Source organism: Symphalangus syndactylus, chromosome X (genome assembly GCF_028878055.3).
Source record: "Symphalangus syndactylus isolate Jambi chromosome X, NHGRI_mSymSyn1-v2.1_pri, whole genome shotgun sequence".
NCBI classification, from domain to species: Eukaryota; Metazoa; Chordata; class Mammalia; order Primates; family Hylobatidae; genus Symphalangus; species Symphalangus syndactylus.
Window position 1 is genome coordinate 111886117 of NC_072447.2, and position 27633 is coordinate 111913749.

At 40.6% G+C, this 27633-nt stretch overlaps 1 long non-coding RNA gene across 1 annotated transcript; it reads left to right on the top strand.

The window, feature by feature from the left end:
* Positions 1 to 3496: 3496 nt before the first annotated feature.
* On the top strand, positions 3497 to 26449 carry LOC129475717 (uncharacterized). The gene is made up of 3 exons (XR_008654848.2): positions 3497 to 3550; positions 5281 to 5344; positions 24928 to 26449. It is a non-coding gene; the product is annotated as an uncharacterized lncRNA (long non-coding RNA).
* Positions 26450 to 27633: the final 1184 nt, after the last annotated feature.

A 27633-nucleotide genomic window follows, 5' to 3' on the forward strand; every position in this document is an offset into this window, starting at 1 on the left:
CAATTGCGACTGATCTCGTCGGGTCATTCAAGAGCAGTTATTAACCACTAGTTATGTTCCTAGTACTCTTCTCATTTCTGTGGTGGGATATTAAGATGAAAAATATTCCTAACATTTATAACGGAGTACCCAATTCAATACTGCTTCTCAGATAGTTTTACATCTATGAACTCAATGAGTTAATAGTGGTAGTTGACAAAGGGAGCATTTACTAGAGACACTGGAGTGCAAGTGGAAGCTCTTACCAAGATCTAGCATGGAGACTTGTACATAGTAGGTGCTTAGTAAATGCTGGTTAAATAGAATTAGAATCTGATAAGCAGAATGACAAGTAGGCCATCTCATACATTGTGAAGTTGGGTGAACTCACCAGCACCACCTGTATAATCCCTCTCAGGCACATATTCCTGATCCAGGATTCCTATGACTGCTTCTTTCCATTGTTCATTAAGGCCAGGCTCCTTCAAAGGGAACAATTAGAAGAATTAATAAATTAGCCACCAAAATGTGCTAATGGAGGAATGTGGGCAAAATTTACACAGAAAACAAGACATTGTTTCTCAGAAAACAAGTGTTAACAAGAACCTTCTAGGGAAAATGTTTTTGTGTCTGATTTGGGACTGACAAGTTGGGGAAGGCAAGCATCAGACTTTCCAGTTTAGAAGGGTCAGCCGACAATGCCCCGGCAGGCTAAGCCCCTGCCAGGGGAAATATTTTGGACCAAGAGGACTCTTTCAAAGGGGATATAGATGAGAACTGAGTCTCACTTAGCACAATGCCTGTGATCCTTCTAGAGCACAAGGGCTGGCCTTGCACACAGAATACAAAGAGGATCTGCTGCTCTTCCAGGCAGATTAAAAGTCCCAGAAAACGGAATTTGGGCTGATTTTCCCTTTGATGTATAGTGATAAGAAAAGCTACTATGGTCAACACCTCTTTGTTCGACTTAACTCCCTCAGTGATAAGAGAGGGTCATGAGATAGCCAAAAATGTGAAATTCACAGTAAGCAGCTGTCAAGCACATATGGCAAGTCCAAGTCCAAGTCCAAGTCCAAGTCCAAGTCCAAGTCCAAGGCCTGACTGATTTAGTAGGTAAAGATACAAGGAATCATTTTTAGATTCAAATAGTTTATTATTTACACAGTGAAAGAAAAAGCAGTCAAAGATTCCAGCCCCAAATGGTCCTTTTCCCAAACAACAAAAAGGATGACACCGAAACACAAAGGACCAGAAGACTTCCAAGTGAGTTGTGGGATACCTCACTGCTAAGAAGCCAATCATCGACTGCACTTAAGTGGCTTTAGAGTCTGTAGCTCTATTCTGAGGGAAGTGGTTCAGGAAGTCTTGTACCTCATCAGAACCTGGGAGGTGGGAGGCTATGAAAATCTGTCTCATGAAACTTGCCAAGGGAGATAAGGAGGCAAGTGGGAGATGATCTTGAAGCAGCTCCTCTCAGGCCTCCCATCCCTTGTGCTCTGGAAGGATCACAGGCATTCTGCCAAGACTCAGATTAGCTGTGGTTCAAGCCTTTGCTCGAAGGATCATTGTAGATATTGCCAGGTGACTAGGGTGCCAGGGTAGAGCCATTCTCATACAGAGACTAGCTGAAGGTCCAGGTAACTTCCTCAGGGCAAAGCAAAAGGAAGTAAAGTCAGGGTCTTTTGAAGTACCTCTTCTCTTCTTCCCTTCTGCTGACCTTCCATTCATGTCCTTTCATTCTTCTCAGTATTTTGGGAGTTGGGGGTGGGGATGGGGCAGATATTAAATGCATAATTAGCATATAAAATAAATTCAGTCTCTGAAAGATTCAGTACCAAGGCCAGAGAATACCAAGGCCAGAGAATTCCAAGGCCTGGGTCCTTCGCTATCTGTGGCACTTAGTTTTTCAGCTAGGAATTAAAGAGTATGGGTAATTTCTAAGGTCCCTTCTAGCCCTAACAGTATGAATTACCTTAAATGCAAATTTAGTGAATGTAGTGATAGGAGCTTGATGTGCATACCTACCCCAAGAATGTTGGGACATCAGGGCAGATCATCGGAAATCCTACGACTGGGACAGAGAAGTGGATGACATTACTGTTACTTTAGGACCATCATCAGAATCCCTTTTGGAGTGACTATCCCTCCCCATACACACTTCACTTCACTTGGACCTCCCTTGCCAATCCTCTGCTACCATTACTTTTGAGCTTTCTGCTTCAGCCCTCTCCCCCATCCTGCTTGATAACTGTACAAAATGCAAATACTGTTTTAGCTAGTGGTGTCTCTGTTTCAAATTTCAGGTCAGTCATCTGAGAGTCTTCAATGTGTACATGCAGGGAATTGCCAAAGATATTCTGCTTTCCAAGGGCAGAAGAGGTCACTCGATACAGCAACTAACAGGGGTCCTGTGTGCCACCTTCTCCAATTATGGTCTTCCCAATCCAAACTCCCACAAATACATCCCTTAAAAGGCAGAAGAGAGAGTCCTGGTACAGCCACCACTCCAAGTTATTATTCTGCCATTCCATTTATTCACTCATTCAACAAATATTTTACTGATAGTCTGTTTGTGGCAGGTGCTGGAGTTCGGTGATGAATAAGACACATAATCCCTGCCCTCATGAGACTCATAATCTAGAGAGAAGACAGGGTATCAACAAATGAAGACTTTTTGAATCATAGGCGCTATCATTTATTGGTTGCTTATAGTGTGCCTGGCACTATGCCAAGCACTCGAGATGCAGTGATTCATTCAATCCTCCCAGGAATCTTATGAGGTAAAGACTATTATTGGCTCCCTCGAACATGAAGAGTTAATCAATCCCTGTGCCCATGCCCGGACCTGCAGATTCCTATATGCCTGGTGAGCTGCTAGCAAGGGTCTTAGCCATGGCTGCTTTGGGTATGAGGTAAAGTTTAAGGCCCAGCACTGAGGAAATAAATGACCCAGTGCAGCAGCTCCTGAAGTCAGGGTTAACCGGGAAGGCCTTCCAGGTCTTTGCTAGACACCCCCAAAACTGCACCCGACGCGATTTTCCCATCCTCTTTTTTCTCCCCTTTCCCTCCGGCACCCCACTACCCTCCCTTTCCAGCCCAGCCCCTCCCTCTGGGCTGCCTCCTCTCTGAGTCATTTCCCCTTCTCCGCCCTAAAGACCTTGTCTTTCTCTTGGAATCCCTTCCCCTCTGGCAGGAAGTAGAGGAAGAGCAAACTGGCTTTGGGAACCAGGTGAGCGCTTTCCCCAGCGAGGAAGAGAAACGCCTCCCCACAGTCCCCTGACCCCCCCGAATTCGGAAGGACGGGAAATCCTGGGAGTTCCCTCTAGCCGTGCGTGGGAGGTGCCACGCCCCGCCTGGTGTCTCCTGGGATGTGAGGAGGGAAGCGGTGGTTCAGTCGGACCGGCCTGTGTGGCTGCGACCGGCTCCGGCGCGGTGAGCTCAGCGCGCTGGGGAGGGACCTAGCTGCCGCGAAGCTGGGGGCGCGTGGAAGGGAAGCCAGCCATTGAGAGGAGAGACGGGGGAAAGCTCCGAGCGGTGCGTGTGGAGGGTGCAAGTGCGTGCAAGTGGACTGGTACGTGTATTGAGAAGACATGCGTGTGTATGAAGGGGTGTAGAGAGGTGCGTACGTGGGGAGGCGCGAGTGTGCGGGAATGCTCGTGTGCGTGTGATGTGTGGGGGAGATGCGAAGATGTGATTTACACAGGTGCGGACGTGGGAGTGTGCGAGTGGTGACATGGAGATGCGTTCGAGCGTGAAGACTCACCAAGAAGCCCGTGGGGGATGTGTGTGCGTGTGCACGTGGAGGTGTGTGTGAGGGGATATAGATTTATTAATATATATGCGTGCGCGTGGAGTGCGTGCGTGCGTGGGGGTCCGTACGTGGGGGTGCGTTCATGGGGGGGGTGCCTGTGTTGGGAGTGCGTGCGTGGTGGTTGCATGCGTGGTGGGGAGGGGAGAGCGGGAAGGAAGGCGGGAGCCAGGTGCATGCGCAACTGAGAGTAAAGATGGCCGAGAAGCTCTTGCTGGCAGAGCTTAAAGTTAGGATTCTTAGCCTCTTTTTGTTTTTCTTGAGGTGGGCGGTAGGATGCACATGGCACCGTTTGAAAACAAGGAAAACTACTGACCAATTGACCACCTCCTTTAAAAAAATGCCCATGGTTTGCATGTAAGCACAGAGGGTTCGTGAACCCACTGATGGTCATTTGGAGACCCTAGATTATGGTTTAAAACGGGGAGAAGATCCAAATAAATTACGTTGATATCCGCCATTGTGTCTTTTGATTCTATGAGAGAAAAAATGGAACAGCAGCTGTGCTTGGGTTGGTGTGGCTTTGAGGCTAGGTTTGCTGCTCCTGTTGGACATGGTGCCAGCAGAGTGGGGTGTGTAAAATGGGATCACTGCCCAGAGTAAGACTGCGGAAGGGTGCCTCGTGGCCTTCAGCATAAAGCTCGGCCCCTCCCTGGCGGATCACTAGCCACAGGTTTTGCGGGTTAGTTCCTTGATAAAGTTGGAAAGTGGAGATTTGTAGTTGCTTTCTTGAGTGATTCCCGTCCCCGCCCTCCGCCCCCGGCCCCGGCCCTGACAGCCTGTGGGTGGTGTCAGGGAGTATGAGTCTAACTAAGGTTGGGACTTCGTTGGGTAAGTGACTAGAAGGAGAGCAGCAGACTTGGGTTCTGATCCCATCTTTACGATTAACTGTGACATTAAGCAATTTTCTTGATCTTCTTGTGCATCACTTTATTTATTTGTTTATTTATTTATTTATTTACTGAGACTGAGACTCACTCTGTCGCCCAGACTGGAGTGCAGTGGCATAATCTCGGCTCACTGCAGCCTACACCTCCCCGGTTCAAGCGATTCTCCTGTTTCAGCCTCCCAAGTAGATGGGATTACAGGCGCGCACCACCGCGCCTGGCTAATTTTTGTATTTGTTATAGAGATGGGATCGTGCCATGTTGTCTAGGCTGGTTTGGAGCTCCTGACCTTAAGGGATCCCCCTGCCTCAGCCTCCCAAAGTGCTGGGATTACAGGCGTGAGGCACTGCACCCAGCCTCACTTTCCTCATTTATAAAATGGTAGTTCACAGAGTAGTTGGAAGTTTAAATAAGACTAAATAAATTCCCAGAACATGGGAAGCCTTTAATAAATGGCTGCATACCTAGGAATAAATAATTTGTGTATATATATATATGTTTTATACACGTATGTATATATATATATACATTTGCAGAAAAGTTAAAGCTAAAAGTTTTATTTTGAAAGAATGTCTTAAACTACTGATTTCTTTTGGTTTCTTGTAGGCATACCTAATTGTGCTGTCAGCCAAAGCCCACCAAGTTCATCATGTAAAGTCACACGCCTGAAGTAAGTGGGACTTTATTTGGAATTATTCGCAGTGTTCAAGTAGACAGTTATTAGTCCCCCATCAACTCTCACTTGGATTGCTGCCATGGTCTTCAAGCCTTCACATTTACCTGGTTCGCTCTTTCATTCTCCATGTTGCAGTCACAGTTATCTTTCCCTCTGAGAGGCAAAAGAGCTTACTGGTTTGGAGCACAGACCTTGGAGTGACATATCTCCTTCAGATCCCAACTGCACCCTGCTCCACCACTTTCTAGCTGTGTGATCTTGCACAAATTACTTCATTTCTTTTTTGGGGGATTTCAACATTTTAATTTCTTTTTAATATAAGTCACTTTTTTCAAGCTAGGAAACAGATTCAACCTAAGACAATCTAGTCCTCTAGAGATCCAGGCTGAGTCTTTCGATTTTTAGCAGAATGACATCATAATATAAGGTGCTAGCAACAGAGTTATAAACTCTAAATAATAACCACTTATCTACATTTTTCATTAGGAAACAACCAAAAGTCCATTACTTAAAGACATGATATACAGAACATGTTGATCTACAAAAGACTCAGCGACCCAACTTATATGCTGCCCAACCTAATGGTGAACTGGATTGGAACTGGCCAAGGATTGGTAAATAGAGAAAGGGTTTACATTTTAAAAACTTCCTCTGTGGTTAAAAAAAATTCCTCGTTGTTATCAATAAGAAAACAAGCAAAAAATGTTACAGATGGACCCACACTGATATTTGACTTTACCAAGGTCTTCCACCAGAACATGAAGGTAGACATAAGTGTAGGAGATTAGATATTGAGATATTTTAAAAATAAATTACTTAGTAATAAGAAGTTAGACATACAGCATTATTCCATTTGCTACAAGAACAAATGGACAATGAAGATTATTTAAAAGAAATGTTCAACTCTAAAGAGGGTGGTGGCAACAACACTTTCCACTAGAGAATAACCTCCCATTTTCTCAGACCGTTAGCATTGCTATTCTTCCGTAATACATACTCATATGGAAAAACTTGTCAAGGGCTTTTGCCAGGGCCAGGAGATGAAAAATAGAGCACGTTTTAATTAGCAAATTGTAAGCTCAGTTAACATTTTTTGGGCTGGACCCATACAATCTGGCCATTGTTTTGTTAAACTTCTGTGAACTGCAGAATTCCCTAACCCTTAATTAGCTTTGGTTTTTGCTCAATATCCTGAAGCTGGGCATAGTCTCAGTGTAACTCTTCTCCTAGGGGCTGAAGTGGGTGCTAGTCATCAAACTCTGGAATGTCATTTTAGAAGCAACCTGTAGAAGTAATCCTGGTAAGCCCTAGAAGTAATCCTTTAGATGCATAGTAGGCTCTGTGCAGGTGGTAAAATCTGGGCAGGAATACCAGAATGTCAATGATCAGGACTGGAACTGCCCAGTCTGCCCCCGCTTTGCTGATGTAGCCAGAAGGTGAGCCTATGATAATGACAAAGGCACCAATCGAAAAAGAGCACAGTGGCAAGGGCAGGGGCCTTATACGGGATCTTAGGAGGGCTTTTCTTAAAGTGGAGGTCAGTGTAGCCATCATCTGTGCTGGAGAACCTTGAGTATATCACTTTACTATTGGAGATTCCAGCCAGGTTGATGTGGGAGGGCATCATAACACACTGACACAGCTGCAGTTGGAGTGCCATGCCAGGCTGCCAGTGGCGAGACTTTGCTCACAGTTGGCAGCAGAGGCACCCAAGGCTGTGCCACCTAACTGCCACCCAGCCCACCCCAGCAAGGACCAGTGCCCTGGAAGTCTACTTGACCTCTTTTAGAATCTGTGTCCTTATCTGTGAAAGGGGACAATGCTGATACCACCTCAAGGGTGTTGTGAGAGATTGCAGAGATAATGTATGTAATGTGGCTCACAGTAATTGCTCAATAAATGGTAGATTAAAAATGGCAAGGGCAGTGAAGTAGCCAGCAAAAAAGGGGTTGAAGGGATGCACCATGGCACCTACACTGGGTAGGGATTGAAGCCATGAGATGATAATGAGCTGCAGAATGGGAGAAATCAAAGGATGGGAGATCTTGATGAGAATGAAAAATGTTTGGCTGTGAAATGAGTCCTTGATCAAAAATTTTTTTAAAAAAGAGAATGAGGAGTGGGTATTCTGAGAACCAAGAAATAACTGGAGTAGGAGGTTGTAGCCAGAGATTAGGCTAGTAGAGTTCAGGAATTCTAAAGTGGAGCAGCTCCATGCCTATTGGGTGGTCTAGGAAACTAACGGCTAGTAATGACATAGAAAGTGGCATGTGGTCAGAGGTTTTTGAAGTAGAGATCAAAGGGCAGTGAGGCTAGCATGTTGGATGAGTCATCCACAGACATCGATGTTGCTTACATGATGGCAGGGGTTGAAATGGAGAGGAAAAGGGAGCCAGTGGCAAAGCCAAGGTCTATCCTAATTAACTGAAGGCAGTCATTTATTTCACAAATATTTACCGAGCTTTTACTAGATGTCAGGACGTAACAAGACAGACAAGAATCATGCTGTCATGGAGTTTACAGTCTAACAGGAATAACAAGAGACATTAATTATCCTACCTATAAATAGAAAGCTGTAAACTGTAATAAGAGCTATGAATGGGCCAAGTGCTGTGGCTCACACATGTAATCCTCAAACTTTGGGAGCCTGAGGTGGATGTATCACAAGGTCAGGAGTTTGAGACCAGCCTGGCCAAGATGGTGAAACTGTCTCTACTAAAAATACAAATATTACCTGGGCATGGTGGCATGCGCCTGTAATCCTAGCTACTCGGGAGGCTGAGGCAGGAGAATCGCTTGAACCCAAAAGGCGGAGGTTGCAGTGAGCCGAGATCACTCCATTGCACTCCAGCCTGGGCAACAAGAGTGAAACTCCCTCAAAAAAAAAAAAAAAAAAAAAGAGCTATGAATGAAAAATAAGGGTTCTGTAAGTGTTCTAACAGAGGAAGCTAACCCTTTCTGGAAAGTTAGGGGAGGCTTCCCTGAAGAAGTGAGGACTGAAAGATAAATTAAGGTAGATGAAGGTGGATGGTGGGTAGGTGGAAGACGTGTTCCAGGTACGTGTTCCAGGTAGAGGAAACAGCATGTGCAAAGACCTGAAGCTAGAACATGCATAGTAATTTGAAGAACTGAAAGATATCTCCTGTGACTAGAGCATATTAAGTAACACTCTAGCCATAGGAGAGTAATATGAGCTGAGGCTGGGTGGCAGGCTCCCTTAAGGATTTGGGGCTTTATATTATGAGCATTGGTAATATTTGGATAACATGATCATATTTTAAAAATAATCAGGCCAGTCATGATGGCTTGCACCAGTAATCCTAGCACTTCGGAAGGCCAAAGTTGGTGGATCACTTAAGCCCAGGAGTTTGAAACCAGCCTGGGCAACCTGGACAAACCCCATCTTTACAAAAAATTTAAAAAATTAGCCAGGCATGGTGGCACATACCTGTGGTTCCAGCTACTCGGGAAGCTGAGGTGGGAGGATCACCTGAACCTGGGGAAGTCGAGGCTGCAGTGAGCTGTGATCATGCCACTGCACTCCAGCCTGGGTGACAGAGTGAGACTCTGTCTCAAAGAAAAAAATCAAACACATAAGTATACAGCGTAAATAGTGAAAGGCCAGTTTATGTGTATGTTAGTATAGGGGAGTGTGTGTGTATGTGTATACATAAAATACACATGTATAATATGTAAACGCATATAATAGAAGCATACATATATAATATATAAAATGATACGTACCATTTCACCACTTTAAAGTATGTTAAATATACAATGGTTATATTTCAGTGTCCATACATAGACATCCAACTCATTCTTTTTTAAAAAAAAATTTATTACTAATACAAATAGAGATGTGGTGTCACCATTTTGCCCAGGCTAATCTGAAACTCCTGGGCTCAACCAATCCTTCCTCCTCAGGCTCCCAAAGTGCTGGGATTATAGGTGTGAGCCACCAAGCCTGGCCCAACTCATTCTTAAGAGTTGCAAAGTATTCCATGTTATCAATGTATGATGACTTATTTAACTATTGCCCTATTGATGGACATTTAAGTTGTCTCTAATTATATATTATTTTGCAGTGTGCACTGTTCACAATAGCAAAGACATGGAATCAGCCTAAATGCCCATCAATGATAGACTGGATAAAGAAAATATGATACATATACATGATGGGATGCTATGCAGCCAAAAAAAAAGGAATGAGATCATGTCCTTTGTAGGAACATGACGCAGCTGCATTATCCTTAGCAAATTAATGCAGGAACAGAAAAACAAATACTGCACGTTCACACTTAAAAGTGGGAACTAAATAATGAGAACCAATGGACAGAAAGAGGGGAGCAAGAGACAGTGGGGACTACCTGAAGGAGAAGGGTAGGAAGAGGGAGAGGATCAGGAAAAATAACTATCAGGTACTACGCTTAGTACCTGGATAACAAAATAATCTAAACCAAACGCCTGTGACATGAGCTTACCTATATAACAAACTTGCACTGCACATGTACCCCAAACCTAAAATAAAAGTTTAACAAAATTGCAATATGCCATTCTGTAAATTTTTTCTCTAATATTATGCTTCAAATTTTGTTTTTAAAATTGCACTAGTAATACACAAGGAATTACCTGAGGAATATATGAATATATTCTTATAAAAATTGTAAAAATATAGAAATGTGTAACAATGAGAGTAAATGCTTATACAGGCCTTACTGTGCCCAATATCACTCTAAATGCTTTAAAGAGATTAGTACGTTTACTCTTTACAACAATCCATGAAATAGGTACTGTTATTTTTTTCCATTTTACAGATAGGGACACTGAGGGCACAAAGAGGTCATGTAACTTGCATGTGGTCATATAGCTAATTATTGCTGGAGCTGGGCTCTTAATCACCTCATTATTTTCCTTCACCTCTACCCAGTTTAATGCCTTACCTCAAATGTGACAACTGTGCTTTGTTTCATTTGCAATTTTATCTACCTATATAAAACACATGCAAAATATTTATGTTTTTGGTGCATTGGTTTTCTTTTTATGTAATAGGTTAATACTGTGTTATCTTGCAACTAGCTTTTTTCACTTAACTATGTGTCTTTGACTTTTTCCATGTCTTTGTTTTTAAATTAATAATATATAAGCATATTTTTGTGGTAAAAGATCAAAATAATACACGGGTATAGAGAGAGTAAATCTTCAAACTTCCCTTTCCTGCCTGCTCTCTGGCATCTCACCAAACAAAAACCCCAAAAAACCCCCAATAAACAACCAACTGTCCACAGTTTGTTGAGTGTCCTTACAATCTTCTTTCCATACATTTTGTGTGAATAAATATTTATATATATATTTACGTAACAGGATTCATTCATATTGTTATATAGCCTTTTAATTTCTTATGTATTGATTTAATTATACACATGATACTTGAATACATTTTTCTTTTGAAAGATTAGAGCACTACAGGGAAGTTGAACACTTCCTTTGATCATCATTGATTTCCTCTCTACCTCCTCTGTCCCTACTCACTGTTTGACTTTTCTCCTGCATCTTTTTTATTTTAATTATACTTTAAGTTCTAGGGTACATGTGCACAATGTGCAGGTTTGTTACATAGGTATACATGTGCCATGTTGGTTTGCTGCACCCATCAACTCGTCATTTACATTAGGTATTTCTCCTAACGCTATCCCTCCCCCTGCCCCCTACCCCATGACAGGCCCCTGTGTGTGATGTTTCCCATCCTGTGTCCAAGTGTTCTCACTGTTCAGTTCCCACCTATGAGTGAGAACATGTGGTGTTTGGTTTTATGTCCTTGTGATAGTTTGCTGAGAATGATGGTTTCCAGCTTCATCCATGTCCCTACAAAGGACATGAACTCATCCTTTTTTATGGCTGCATAGTATTCCATGGTATATATGTGCCACATTTTCTTAACCCAGTCTATCATTGATGGACATCTGGGTTAGTTCCAAGTCTTTGCTATGGTGAATAGTGCTGCAGTAAACATATGTGTGCATGTGTCTTTATAGTAGCATGATTTATAGTCCTTTGGGTATATACCCAGTAATGTGATTGCTGGGTCAAATGGTATTTCTAGTTCTAGATCCTTGAGGAATCGTCACACTGTCTTCCACAATGGTTGAACTAGTTTACACTCCCACCAACAGTGTAAAAGCATTCTTATTTCTCCACATCCTCTCCAGCATCTGTTTTTTCCTGACTTTTTAATGATCACCATTCTAACTGGTGTGAGATGGTATCTCATTGTGGTTTTGATTTGCATTTCTCTGATGACCAGTGATGATGAGCATCTTTTCATGTGTCTGTTGGCTGCATAAATGTCTTCTTTTGAGAAATGTCTGTTCATATCCTTTGCCCACTTTTTGATGGGGTTGTTTGTTTTTTTCTTGTAAATTTGTTTAAGTTCTTTGTAGATTCTGGATATTAGCCCTTTGTCAGATGGGTAGATTGCAAAAGTTTACTCCCATTCTGTAGGTTGCCTGCTCACCCTGATGGTAGTTTATTTAGCTGTGTAGAAGCTCTTTAGTTTAATTAGATCCCATTTGTCAATTTTGGCTTTTGTTGCCATTGCTTTTGGTGTTTAGTCATGAAGTCCTTGCCCATGCCTATGTCCTGAATGGTATTGCCTAGGTTTTCTTCTAGGGTGTTTTATGGTTTTAGGTTTAACATTTAGGTCTTTAATCCATCTTGAATTAATTTTTGTATAAGGTGTAAGGAAGGGATCCCGTTTCAGCTTTCTACATATGGCTAGCCAGTTTTCCCAACACCATTTATTAAATAGGGAATCCTTTCCCCATTTCTTGTTTTTGTCAGGTTTGTCAAAGATCAGATGGTTGTAGATGTGTGGTATTATTTCTGAGGGCTCTGATCTGTTCCATTGATCTATCTCTCTGTTTTGGTACCAGTACCATGCTGTTTTGGTTACTGTAGCCTTGTAGTATAGTTTGAAGTTGTGTAGCATGATGCCTCCAGCTTTGTTCTTTTTGCTTAGGATTGTCTTGGCAATGCAGGCTCTTTTTTTGGTTCCATATGAACTTTAAAGTAGTTTTTTCCAATTCTGTGAAGAAAGTCATTGGTACCTTGATGGAGATGGCATTGAATCTATAAATTACTTTGGGCAGTATGGCCATTTTCATGATATTGATCCTTCCTATCCATAAGCATGGAATGTTCTTCCATTTGTTTGTGTCCTTTTTATTTCATTGAGCAGTGCTTTCTAGTTCTCCTTGAAGAGGTCCTTCACTTCCCTTGTAAATTGGATTCGTAGGTATTTTATTCTCTTTGTAGCAAGTGTGAATGGGAGTTCACTCATGATTTGGCTGCTTGTCTGTTATTGGTGTATAAGAATGCTTGTGATTTTTGCACATTGATTTTGTATCCTGAGACTTTGCTGAAGTTGCTTATCAGCTTAAGGAGATTTGGGGCTGAGACAATGGGGTTTTCTAAATATACAATCATGTCATCTGCAAACAGGGACACAAAGGGGCTACTTTCAGCTTTTGCCCATTCGGTATGATATTGGCTGTGGGTTTGTCATAAATAGCTCTCAATATTTTGAGATATGTTCCATCAATACTTAGTTTATTGAGAGTTTTTAGCATGAAGGGCTGTTGAATTTTGTCAAAGGCCTTTTCTGCATCTATTGACGTAATCATATGGTTTTTGTCATTGGTTCTGTGTATGTGATGGATTATGTGTATTGATTTGCGTATGTTGAACCAGCCTTGTATCCCAGGGATGAAGCCCACTTGATCATGGTGGATAAGCTTCTTAATGTGCTGCTGGATTCAGTTTGCCAGTATTTTATTGAGGATTTTTGCATCAATGTTCATCAAAGATATTGGTCTAAAATTCTCTTTTTTGGTTTTGTCTCTGCCTGGCTTTGGTATCAGGTTGATGCTGGCCTCATAAAATGAGTTAGGGAGGATTCCCTCTTTTTCTATTGATTGGAATCGTTTCTGAAGGAATGGTACCAACTCCTCTTTGTACCTCTGGTAGAATTTGCCTGTGAATCCAGCTGGTCCTGGACTTTTTTTGGTTAGTAGGCTATTAGTTATTGCCTCAATTTCAGAGCCTGTTATTGGTCTATTCAGAGATTCAACTTCTTCCTGATTTCGTCTTGGGAGGGTGTATGTGTCAAGGAATTTAACCATTTCTTCCAGATTTTCTAGTTTATTTGCGTAGAGGTGTTTATAGTATTCTCTGATGGTAGTTTGTATTTCTGTAGGATTGGTGGTGATATCCCCTTTATCATTTTTTATTGCATCCATTTGATTCTTCTCTCTTTTCTTCTTTATTAGTCTTGCTAGCGGTCTATCAATTTTGTTGATCTTTTCAAAAAACCAGCTCCTGGATTCATTGATTTTTTTGAACGGTTTTTTTGTGTCTGTATCTCATTCAGTTCTGCTCTGATCTTAGTTATTTCTTGCCTTCTGCTGACTTTTGAATTTGTTTGCTCTTGCTTCTCTAGTTCTTTTAGTCGTGATGTTAGGGTGTCGATTTTAGATCTTTCCTGCTTTCTCTTGAGGGCATTTAGTGCTATAAATTTCCCTCTATACACTGCTTTAAATATGTCCCAGAGATTCTGGTACGTTGTGTCTTTGTTCACATTGGTTTCGAAGAAATTCTTTATTTCTGCCTTTATGTTGTAATTTACCCAGTAGTCATTTAGGAGCAGGTTGTTCAGTTTCCATGTAGTTGTGCAGTTTTGAGTGAGTTTCTTAATCCTGAGCTCTAATTTGATTGCACTGTGGTCTGAGAGACAGTTTGTTGTGATTTCTATTCTTTTACATTTGCTGAGGAGTGCTTTACTTCCAACTATGTGGTCAATTTTAGAATAAGTGCAAAGTGTTGCTGAGAAGAATGTACATTCTGTTGGTTTGGGGTGGAGAGTTCTGTATATGTCTATTAGGTCTGCTTGGTGCAGAGCTAAGTTCAAGTCTTGTATATCTTTGTTAAACATCTGTTTCCTGGATCTGTCTAATATTGACAGTGGGGTGTTAAAGTCTCCCACTATTATTGTGTGGGAGTCTAAGTCCCTCTGTACGTCTCTAAGGACTTACTTTATGAATCTTGGTGCTCCTGTATTGGGTGCATATATATTTAGGATAGTTAGCTCTTCTTGTTGAATTGATCCCTTTACCATTATGTAATGGCCTTCTTTGTCTCTTTTGATCTTTGTTGGTTTAAAGTCTGTTTTATCAGAGACTAGGATTGCAACTCCTGCCCTTTTTTTTTTTTTGCTTTCCATTTGCTTGGTAGATCTTCCTCCATCCCTTTATTTTGAGCCTATGTGTGTCTCTGCACGTGAGGTGGGTCTCCTGAATACAGCACTCAGATGGGTTTTGACTCTTTATCCAGTTTGCCACTTTGTGTCTTTTAATTGGGGCATTCAGCCCATTTATATTTAAGGTTAATATTATGTGTGTATTTGATCCTGTCATTATGATGTTAGCTGGTTATTTTGTCCATTAGTTGATGCGGTTTCTTCCTAGCCTCGATGGTCTTTACAATTTGGTGTGTTTTTCAGTGGCTGGTACTGGTTGTTCCTTCCCATGTTTAGTGCTATCTTCAGGAGCTCTCGTAAGGCAGGCCTGGTGGTGACAAAATCTCTCAGCATTTGTTTGTCTGTAAAGGATTTTATTTCTTCTTCATTTATGAAGCTTAGTTTGGCTGGATATGAAATTCTGGGTTGAAAATTCTTTTTTTTAAGAATGCTGAATATTGGCCCCCACTCTCTTCTGGCTTGTAGAATTTCTGCAGAGAGATCAGCTTTTAGTCTGATGGGCTTCCCTTTGTAGGTAACCTGACCTTTCTCTCTGGCTGCCCTTAACATTTTTTCCTTTATTTCAACCTTGGGGAATCTGATGATTATGTGTCTGTGGTTGCTCTTCTCGAAGAGTATCTTAATGGTGTTCTCTGTATTTCCTGAATTTGAATGTTGGCCTGTCTTGCTAGGTGGAGGAAGTTCTCCAGGATCATATCGTGAAGTTTGTTGTCCAACTTGGTTCCATTTTCCCCATCAGTTTCAGGGACCCCAATCAATCGTAGGTTTGGTCTTTTCACATAGTCCCATATTTCTTGGAGGTTTTGTTTGTTCTTTTTCATTCTTTTTTCTTTAATCTTGTCTTCACTCCTTATTTCAGTAAGTTGATCCTCAATCTCTGATATCCTCTCTTTTGCTTGATTGATTCAGCTATTGATACTTGTGTATGCTTCACGAAGTTCTCATGCTGTGTTTTTCAGCTCCATCAGATCATTTATGATCTTCTCGAAACTGGTTATTCTTGTTAGCAATTCCTATAACCTTTTATCAAGATTTTTAGCTTCCTAGCATTGGATTAGATCATGCTCCTTTAGCTCAGAGGAGTTTGTTATTACCCACCTTCTGAAGCCTACTTCTGTCAGTTTGTCAATCTCATTCTCCATCCAGTTTTGTGCCCTTGCTAGAGAGCAGTTGTGATCATTTGGAGGAGAAGAGGCATTCTGGTTTCTGGAATTTTCAGCATTTTTCACCAGTTTTTCCTCATCTTCATGGATTTTTCTACCTTCGATCTTTGAGGTTGATAACCTTTGGATGGTGTTTTTGTGTGGGGGTCCTTTTTGTTGATGTTGATGCTTTTGCTTTCTGTTTGTTAGTTTTTCTTCTCACAGTGAGGCCTCTCTTCTGCAGGTCTGCTGCAGTTTGTGGGAGGTCCACTTCAGACCCTGTTCAACTGGGTATCACCAGTGGAGGCTGCAGAACAGCAGTATCACCAGTGGAGGCCACAGAACAGCAAAGATTGCTGCCTACTCCTTCCTCTGGAAGCTTCATTCCAGAGGGACACAGGCCTGATGCCAGCCAGAGCTCTCCTGTATGAGGTGTCTGTTGATCCCTGTTGGGAGGTCTCTCCCAGTCAGGAGGCATGGGCATCAGGGACCCACTTCAGGAGGCAGTTCTGTCCCTTAGCAGAGCTCGAGTGCTGTGCTGGGAGAATCCTCGTCAGGATCAGCTGCTCTCTTCAGAGCCGGTAGGCAGGAAAGTTTAAGTCCGCTGAAACTGTGCCCACATCCACCCCTTCCCTCAGGTGCTCTGTCCTAGGGAGATGGGAGTTTTATCTATAAGCCCCTTACTGGGGCTGTTGCCTTTACTTTAGAGATGCTCTGCCCCATGAGGAGGAATCTAAAGAAGCAGTCTGGCCACAGCCACTTTACCACGTTGTGGTGAATTCCGCCCAGCCCAAACCCCCCAGCCTCCTTAGCAGTGTCAGCGGAAAACTGAATACTAAAGCCTCAGTAATGGAGGACACCCCTCCCCGCACCAAGCTAGATCGTCCCAGGTTGACTTCAGACTGCTGTGCCAGCAGTGAGAATTTCAAGCCAGTGGTTCTTAGCTTGCTGGGCTCCATGGCAGTGGGACCCGCTGAGAGAGACCACTTGGCTCCCTGGCTTCAGCCCCCTTTCCAGGGGAGTGAATGGTTCTGTCTCACTGAGGTTCCAGGTGCCACTGGGATATGAAAAAACTCCTTCTGCTAGCTTGGTGTTTGCCCAAACAGCTGCCCAGTTTTGTGCTTGAAACCCAGGGCCCTGGTGGTGTAGGCACATGAGGGAATCTCCTGATCTGCAGATTGCAAAAACCATGGGGAGAAAACGTAGTATCCAGGCCTGGTAGCACAGTTCCTCATGGCTTCCCTTGGCTGGGGGAGGGAGTTCCCCTGGATTCTTGCATTTCCTGGGTGAGGCGATGCCCCACCCTGTTTTTGCTTGCACTCTGTGGGCTGCATCCACTGCCCAACCAGTCCCATTGAGATGAACTGAGTACCTCAGTTGGAAATGCAGAAATCACCTGCCTTCTGCGTTGGTCTCGCTGGTAGCTGCAGACTGGAGCTGTTCCTATTTGGCCATCTTGTCTGTACTCCAAAATTCCTTCTTGCTTGGGGGAGATTATTCTTTGTTCCATTAAAGCCTTCAATTGATAGTATCAGGCCCACCCACATTATACCCTTTCATTTTTTAATGTTAATTTGTGCCTTCTTTATTTTTGAAATCATGCTTGCCAAAAACTTTTGTATTTTATTAGTCTTTTCAAATAAATATTATTTCCTCTTATCTATCTACTCCGTGGTTCTATTATTGTTTGTTTTCTATTTCAGTAATTATTAATTTCATCTTAATTATTTTTATTTTTTATTTATTTTTCTTAATGTTTAATTTTTGCAAGTACATAGTAGGTGTATATTTTTATCAGGCACATGAGATATTTTGATACCAGCATGCAATGCTTAATAATCACATCAGATTAAATAGGGTATTCATTACCTCAAGCATTTATCCTTTGTGTTACAAACAATCCAATTATACTCTTTTAGTTATTTTAAAAAGTATAATTAAATTGCTATTGACTATAGTCAGCCTGTTGTGCTATCAAATACTAGATTTTATTCATTCTATCAATTTTTTTGTACCCATTAATCACCTTCACTTCCCAGACTCTGGTAACCATTCTTCTGCTCTCTTTCTCCATGAATTCGATTGTTTTAATTTTTAGATCCCACAATAAATGAGAACATGTGATGTTTGTCTTTCTGTGTCTGGCTTATTTCATTTAACATAATGACCTCCCATTCCATCCATGTTGTTGCAAATGACAGCATCTCTTTTCTTTTTCGTGGCTGAATAGTAGTACTACATTGTGATATGCACCACATTTTCTTTATCCATTCGTCTGTTGATGGACACTTAATGTTGCTTCCAAATCTTGGCTGTTGTGAACAGTGCTGTAATAAACATGAGAGTACAGATATCACTTTGATATACTGATTTCCTTTCTTTTGGGTATATACCAAGCAGTTGGATTGCTAGATCATATGGTAGCTCTATTTTTGGACTTTTGAGGAACCTCCAAACTGTTTTTGTTAGTGGTACTAATTTACATTCCCATCGACAGTGTACGAGGATTCCCTTTTCTCCACATCCTCTCCAGCACTTGTTATTGCCTGTCTTTTGGACAGAAGTCATTTTAACGGAGGCAAGATGATATCTCATTGTAGTTTTGATGTGCATTTCTCTGATGATCAGTGATGTTGAGCACCTTTTCATATGTCTATTTGCCATTTGTATGTTTTCTTTTGAAAAATGTCTGTTCAGATCTTTTAGCCATTTTAAAATCAGATTATTTGATTTTTTTCCTATTGAGTTGCTTCAGCTCCTTGTACATTTTGCATATTAATCCCTTGTCAGATGAATAGTTTGCAGATATTCTCTTTCATTCTGTAGGTTGTATCTTCACTTTGTTGTTTCCTTTGCTGTGCAGAAGCTTTTTAACTTGATGTGATCCCACTTGCCTATTTTTGCTTTGGTTGCCTGTGCTTGTGGGGTATTACTCAAGAAATTTTTTGCCCAGACCAATGTCCTGAACAGTTTCCCCAGTGTTTTATTTTAGTGTTTTCATAGTTTGAGGTCTTAGATTTAATTCTTTAATTGATTTTGATTTTATTTTTGTATAAAGCAAGAGATAGGAATCGAGTTTCATTCTTTTGCATATGAATATCCAGTTTTCTCAGCACTATTTATTGAAGAGACTGTCTTCCCCAATGTATATTCTTGGCATCTTTGTTGAAAATGAGTTCATTGTAGGTGAATGGATATTTTTCTAGGTTCTCTATTCTGTTCCATTGGTCTATGTGTCTGTTTTTTTTTTTTTTCCCAGTACCATGCCCTTTTGGTTACTATAGCTCTGTAGTGTTATTTGAAGTTAGGTAATATGATTCCTCCAGTGTTATTCTTTTTGTTCAGGATAGCTTTGGCTATTCTGGGTCTTTTATGACTCCATATAAATTTTAGGTTTGTTTTTTCTGTTTCTGTGCAGAATGTAATTGGTATTTTGATAGGGATTGTGTTGTATCTGTAGATTGCTTTGGGTAATATGGGCATTTTAACAATATTGATTCTTCCAATCCATGAACATGGAATATTTTCTCCTTTTTTGGTGTCCTCTTCAATTTCTTTCATCAGCGTTTATAGTTTTCATTGTAAAGATATTTCACTTCTTTGGTTAATTCCAGGTATTTAATTTTATTTTTGGCTATTATAAATGGGATTTTTTTCCATTTCTTTTTCAATTGCCTATTATTGTTATTGTGGTAAAATATGCATAACATAAAATTCGCTATTTTTACCATTTTTAAGTGTAGAGTTCACTGGGATTAAGTAAATTTACATTGTTGTTCAATCATCACCACCATCCATTTCCAGAACCTTTTCATTCTCAAACTGAAAGTTCACAACTATTAAACAATTACTCCGTATTGCCCTTTTCCTCAAGCCCCTCGTAACTTTCTATCTCTGAATTTGACTACTTTAGGTAACTTATATCAGTGTAAACACACAATATTTGCCATTTTATGTCTGGATTATTTCACTTAACATGGTGCCTTCTAGGTTTATCTATGTTGTAGCATGTGTCAGAATTTCCTTCTTTTTAAGGCTGAATAATAGCCTATTATATGTACAGACCACATTTTGTTTATCCATTCCTCTACTGATGGACATTTGGGTTGTTTCCACTTTCCCATTTTCTTTTACAATTGCATTTTTATGGATTTTATTTATTTGATATTGTTTGATTCTATTCACATACCATAAAATTTACCTCTTTTTTGAAGTGTACCTTTTTGTGATATTAGTATATTCACAATGCTGTGGAACTATTACAACTATCTGGTTCCAAAATATTTTCAACACCCCAAACAGAAACCCTATACCTGTTAGCAATCACTAGCAATTCTTCCTTCCCCCACCACAGCCTCTGGCAACCATGAATCTACTTTCTGATTATATGGATTTGCCTATTCTGGGTATTTCATATAAATGGAATTTCACAATATGTGGCCTTTTGTTTCTGACTTCCGTCACTTAGCATAAAGTTTTCAAGGGTCACCTGTGTGTAACATGTATCAGTACTTCATTCCTTCTTTGTTTTTGTTTTTTTAAACACAGGGTCTCACTCTGTCACCTAGGCTGACTTAACATTACATAGAAGCTGCCAAGGCTTATGGCTTGTACCTTCCGAAGCAGTGGCTGGAGCTGTACTTGGGGCCCTTTGAGCTGGTGCTAGAGGGGCTTGGATGGGTGGTGAAGTGTCCTGAGGCTGCACAAGCCAGTGGTGCCCCAGGCCTGGCCCCCTAAACCATTATTTCCTACTAGGTCTCTGGGACTGTGATGGGAGGGGCTGTTCCAAAGACTTCTAAAATGCCTTTGAGGCCTTTTCACCATTGTGTTGGATATTACCACTTGGCTCTCTTTTGAGTCATGCTAATCTCTCTAGCAAGTGGTTGCTGTGCAGCCTGCTTGGATTCTTCCCCTGAAAATACTTTTCTTTCTCTGCCACAGGGCCAGGCTGCACATTTTCTAAACATTTGGACTCTGCTTTTAAATGTGAGTCCCAACCTTAAGTCATTCCATTGCTCCCATGTTGGATCATAGGTTGTTAGAAACAGCCACACCACTTCTTGAGTGCTTTGCTGCTTAGAAGTTTCTTCCACCAGTACCCTAAGTCCTCACTCTTAAGTTCAACCTTCCACAGTTCCTTAGGACCTGGACACAGTGCAGCCAAGCTCTTTGATAAGGCATAACAAGGGTGACCTTTCCTCCAGTTCCCAATAACTTCCTCATTTCCATCTAAGACCTCATCAGCCTGGCTTTCACTGTCCATATTTCTATCAGCATTTTGGTTACAACCACTTAACCAGTCTCTAAGAAGTTCCAAACTTTCCCTCATTTTCCTGTCTTCTGAGACCTCCAAACTCTTGTAGCCTCTGCCCATTACCCAGTTCCAAAGCTGTGTCCCCATTTTCAGGTAACTTCATATTAATACCCCACCCTCAGTACCAGTTTTCTATATCAGTTCGTTCTTGCATTGCTGTAAAGAAATAGCTGAGGCTGGGTAGTTTATAAAGAAAAGTGGTTTAATTGGCTCCTGGTTCTGCAGGCTGTATAGGAAGCATGATGCCAGCATCTGCTTCTGATGAGGGCCTCAGGAAGCTTCTAATCATGGCAGAAGGAGAAGGGGGAGCAAGCTCATCAAATGGTGAAAACCAGAGGAAGACAGGGGGAGGTGCCACCCTCTTTTGAATAACCAGATCTCATGTGAACTCAGAGCAAGAACTAATTTATCATCAAGGGGATGGACCTAAGCCATTCATGAGGGATCCACCTCCATGATCCAAACAACTCCCACCTGGCCCCACCTCCAACACTGCTGATTACCTTTCAACATGAGATTTGGAGGGGACAAACATCCAAACCATATCAAATGGTAATCATGTGAGGTGACGGATGTGCTAATTAGCTTGATTGTGGTAATCATTTCACAATGTGTATGTATATGTATCAAATCATCACATTGTACATCTTAAATATACACAATTTTTATTTTTCAGCTATATCTTAATAAAGGTTGGAAAAATTTGTAGCATTTCTTTTCCCTATTTTTGGCTGCATGCATACCATGTAGAGTCACCATATAAAGTTTTTCAGTTTGTTGACTTAAAAGACACAGGACCAAGAGTGTGAATGGGGACTGCAATTAACCCATACTCTGCTCTCTAATTTGTATATCCTAGTTTGGTCCTACCCCATCCAAGAGAAGAGAGCACCATTTCACAATTTTGTAGTTCAGCTACTTAGAGGACACATCTCAGTATGATTTGTCTTCTTGAAGAGGGTACCTTTTAGTACTTTGTATAAATATCTGATATGTATCAGTGGAAATCCTAGAACAATAGATATTATTTTCCTATCCTGGAATTTGGGCCACCTCACAGCCTTTAGTCTAGCCGAGACTAATAACCGGTTATAAAATGCCCCTCATAATTCCCTCCAAAGGTCTGGTGATTGTAACTGGCTCTGTGGTATAATTTTTAAGTCAGAATTCTTTAGTTGCTGACCACAGCAATTGATTTTGCATAACTTAAACAAAAAGGAATATTTATAAGGATATTGGAATTACTCAAATCTAAACTGACATGCTGAAAAACAAGGCCTCAGGGAGGTCAGGAACCATCAAGCTTGAGACATTTAGGTAGCAGAACCTCAGTCTCTATAGTCCCCAGTCAGGTTTAAAAATTCAAGGATGGGGAATCTGATTATTTCACTAAGAGGAATGGGGTCTTTCATCAGAACAAAGGTCAGTGAAAGAATGCTGGACAAACCAAGCAATAGTTACCAAAGGAGACAAAAAAGCAAGGTGTCAACATCCAAGTGGAGATGTTGAGTAAACCTTTAAATATATAAGTCTGAATCTCAGAGGAGAGGGCTAGACTGGGATAAACGATTGGGAATCATAAAGATAACTGAAATAATGGGCATGGTGTAGATTGCCCAGAAAGAGAGTGAGAGGCCATACAGCCCTCCAGCTCTGTTGCCCAAGGGCAGGAGCACTTACTACACAGTAATTGTAGCTGGAGGATTGTTCCTATTTTGGGGAATGCAAAAAAATATTCCTAGAGATTGGGAAGAGTGTAGGGTGTGGGACTATAACACTGTGCTGAGAACATTCCATTTCATAAGAATGAACTTGTTATGTGGAGATTTTAATGGAATGTAACATCTTTCTGTCAAAGTTACAATAAATGCCATCTTATTTTTTCTGTAACATTTATCATTTATATTGCACCTGGGCCTGTGTTGAGTGTTTTATGAGTATCATCTTATTTAATCCTCACAACAAATTAATGAGGTAGGTAATATTATCAACCACATTTTACAGTTTGGTTACCGAAATCTCAGAGAGTTTAAGTAATTTACTCAAGGTCATGTTGCTTAAAGGGTAGAAATGGGACTTAAGTAAGGTCTACCAGAATTTTAAAAAATTTCTACTCTATATAAAATGATACAGCAACACAAGCGTTAGCTATGGTTTAGGATTCTTGAGCCCCTACTGTGTAGCATGCAATGTGCTGAATACTTTACATTATTTCATTTAGTCTTAATAAAACCTTATACAGAAAGTACCGTCATTATCCCTACCTAACTGATAAAACTAAGACCTGGAAATATTAATTTCCTGGTTGTCACACAGTCAGTAAGTGGTAGAGTCAGTACTTGAAAACATGTGCTTGATTCTAAGGCTTATATGTTTCACCAGCACACACTTTTCTCTAACAAAAATAACCAAATCTTATAACAGTGGCTCTCTTCTCTGGCTTTGTACTAGAATCACCTGGGAAGCTTTAAAAAAATGATGCTGAGCCTCATTATCAAAGATTCTGATATAATTTAACAGTAATGTGGACAAGTCATTGGGTTTTTTAGAAAGCTATTCACTCATTCAATTTATTTGATAAATATTTAATGAATGTCTACTCTGTGCCAAACACTTTCTAGGCATTTACATTCTAGCAGGATGTATCAGTTAGCTATTGCCACAGTGATGTGTAACAACAACCACAAAATTTCCATGGCATGAAAAATTAATCACTTATTAAGCATTTATCTTCACAGATCTGGAGGTCAGCTGGGACTCAGATGACTAAAGAGGGCCCTGTTGGGTAACTTTATTCAGGCTGGGGTCACTGTGCTTTCCTTGCCGCAGTACTGTGGGTAAGCTATGGTGGCTCTGCTTCATGTATTTCTCATCCTCCTTAGACCAGTGAACTAGCTGGGTCTCGTTTCTCTGTGGCTTCTTTCATGAATCGTAAGAGATGACATGTCCAACTCTGGGTTCACTCCATTAACCAAAGTCTCATGACTGAGCTCAAAGACAGGAGGTAGGAAAATAAGCTCCAGTTTTTTGTGTGTGGATTTACAAATTTCATGACAAAGGTTGAGAAAGGGGCCAGTAATTCAATTTAGGTGGGAAAGACTAACAAAGAACAGTAAGCATAATACATAAGTAAATTATCAAATATATTAGAAGGTGGTAAGTAATATTTCAAGATTCTAATGTGTAGCTAAGACTGAGAACTACTGATCTTACAATGTTAAACCTGGAAAGAAACCTGGTCTAACATTCCTTGAACCATTTTGAAAATAGTAAAGCAGACCCTTCTCCCAGAAAGGAGAAGAATCTTATTCGAGGTCCATGGATGGATAGAAACGGAGCAAGGACCCAGGTCTTCTGATTCTTTAGATTATTTCTCTTATACCACAGTATTCCAATCTGTAGTCTTAGAATTCTCCCTTTATTGATGGCACCAAAAATATGTTGTGGAAGAACATCGTCATTCTTACTTTTCTTGATCTCAGACATTAGAATTATGCTACCTAATTCCTATACTTCTCTTAGTGACTCAATTCAGAGCCCACTTTGACATTCTCCATATTTGTACCCTTCAAAACTTTATACACATTCTATCCTCTTTCAGCTTTTTATTTTCTCTTAAAGTTGAAGACTGTTAGTTTTGGTCTGTCTTCCCGTGATTCCCCAGGGTACTACCTCAGCTGTCTGCTTGGTTATTGGGCCTTCTCTTTTCTCCAGGTCTCTAATGCCTTGAATGAAGAGTCTTTCCTGAGTTACTTTTTTACTCTGAGCATCCACTAGGCCTTATAGTCATCATTGCTGTTCTGGATTACAGTCTTCTTGATTTGCCAAGATGAGCAATCAGAAGAAAAGAAAATATATGGAACTTGCTTGTACCTGGAGTTTATTGTCTGGAGAGAATGGTGAGTAATTGAATGAAGTAAGAAAGGGTATATACTAGGTAAGCCTATTCATTCTCTTTCTCCTGTTTCTTTTCCTCATACCCTTTGAGATTCTTCTGAAACTTTAAAATTTTGTTAGATGTGAATTACTTGGATATAGTATTTACCCATTAATCTCTTGAAACTGTCTCCACAATTTTTGTGTTGCCTAAAATAAGGATAAAGAAAGACAGAGAAGAAGCAATTGTGGTTTCTGTTGTTTTCCATAATCCCCCAAACATTTACAATTATAAAAGACTCCAAGTCTCTTCCTTTAATGTAACTATAGCTTTTCACAGGAGACAGCACAGAAGAACAAAGAGTGAAGATTGCTGGAGTCCTTCCTCTTGTGGCTGATTCCTGAAATCCAAGGAATGTTTAGTTGTGGGGAATAGAAACCAGTTATTCTCAACAGACCACTCACTTGCCTGCTCATTTCTGTGACAGTCTAATGTCTGCCCATCCATACCCTGCTTCTTCACATTCACCTGTTAGCACCCATCTAGTCACAACTTCTTCCCAACTCTAAGTCTTACTCTTGCTTTTAAAAGTGTGCAAGAAGTAAACAATTATAGGAATGTGGAGCTGGGTGTGTGTTTGTGTATTCTTATTTATATATCTATATGTAAAGTATCTGGATTGAGTGTGTGTAAAATATGTATTTGAATGTAAGTCATCATATATATCTTACATATCTATCAAATTAATATTCAGCAAAGCCCTGTTCTTTCCCATTAGCAAGTTAGGCTCAACGGAAGCCACAACAGAAGCAAGAGGGTAATATTCAGTGGAAAGAAAATAGCAGAAAACAATCGCTTCAAATAATGTATGTATCTTTAAGCTCATGCCTAAAATTTTCCTTATTGATGATATAAATTAAAATATCCACAGCTAAATATATGCATAAGGGAAATTCTTTTTTTTAAGAGACAGGATCTCACTCTGTCAGTCAGGCTAGAGTGCAGTGATGCAATCACAGTTCACTACAGCCTTGACCTCCCAGACTCAAGTGATCCTCCTGGCTCAGCCTCCCAAGTATCTGGGAACACAAGTGCACACCACTATACTTGGCTAATTTTTTATCTTTTGTAGAGACAAGGTCTCCTTGTGTTGCCCAGGCTGGTCTCAAACTCCTGGGCTCAAGTGATCCTCCCACCTTAGACTCCCAAAGCGCTGGGATTACAGGTGCGAGCCACTGTGCCCAGCTGGGAAATTCTTATGTTTTACTTTATGTTGCATATTAGCTATAAAATACCTTTGTGGGTAAGTTAGAAAAGATGTGAGATGATTTACTTTCTTTGTTGTATTTCTGTTTGGGGAGCAGCATGAATGGCTGTTGCAGTGTGGCAAAATTTCTGTGCATTTCAGGTTTTGGTATAAAGGTATATTTGTGCTACTCCTAACTTTAACTCTTTCTTCCACAGTTGCTTCAAATTCTCTGGCTTCATTTTCATTTAAAGAGCTTACAGGTAGATGTCTTTTCTATTTTACTCTCTTTTTCTATTTTGAGAATAGTATCTTCCAAGAACCCAACTACCCATCCCTACCCTGCCCCGCTCCTCTCTAATTTTTCCCTCTTATTCACTGGGGCAACAATCATTGCATTGCTTTTTTGGCAACTATAAAGCCCCAAACTGTCACGACAAATAAGGCTTCTATATCATATAGAATATATTCGAATACTGGGAGGACCACTGGTGGTGGTGGTCAAGAGCTAGATGTAGAAACTTTTATTCTGAGAAAAGACCAGTCCTCTTCTGGAATTATCTAGATCAGGGCCAGCAAACTATAGCTAGTGAGTCAAACCCAACCAGTTGCCTATTTTTGTAAATAAAGCTTTATTGGAATACAGCTATTTGTTTACATATTATCTATGGCTACTTTCACAGTAAGATGGCAGAGTTGAGCGATTGCAACAGAGACCAAAAAGCCTAAACTATTTAAGAAATTTTACAGAAAATGTTTGCCAACCCTTATCTCTATTAGCATTCCCCAAACTGAGTTCTAGGAACAGTTATGCAATAATTAATAACTTCGCTGTTAGAAAAGGGTTCTGTAGTCATTTAAGACCAGAAAACTTTGGGTTAAACACAATTAAACAGCCTTTTTCAACTGTAGGAGAGTTAAAGAATGTTTCATATGCTAGTACAAGAGCCTTTCATATGTTAATAAGCATTGAGAAACTCTAAGAAACTAGAGGGTGCACTCCCCTCAACTTATTAATGTCATGCAGATGGTTTTCCAGGGAACCCTGATTTGGGAAATGCTGGCATAGACATTCACTGAACACAAGTTTGTACTTGATGTCACTTACTAGCATTGGGCAAATTGCCTAAAGCTATGTAAAGCAGCACTGGCTACATAATTTGTGGGATACAGTACAAAATGAAAATGCAAAACCTCTTGGTCAAGTATTAAGAATTTCAAGACAGCAATAGCAGAGCATTAAACCAAGTATACATCCTTCTGAGCATGGAGACCTGTGTGACTGCACAGACTGCATACTCATGAAGGTGGCCCTGATTATAAGTTTCAATTTCCTCAACTATCAAATGTAGGTAATACTTACTTCATGGGATTATTGTGAGAATTAAATCAGA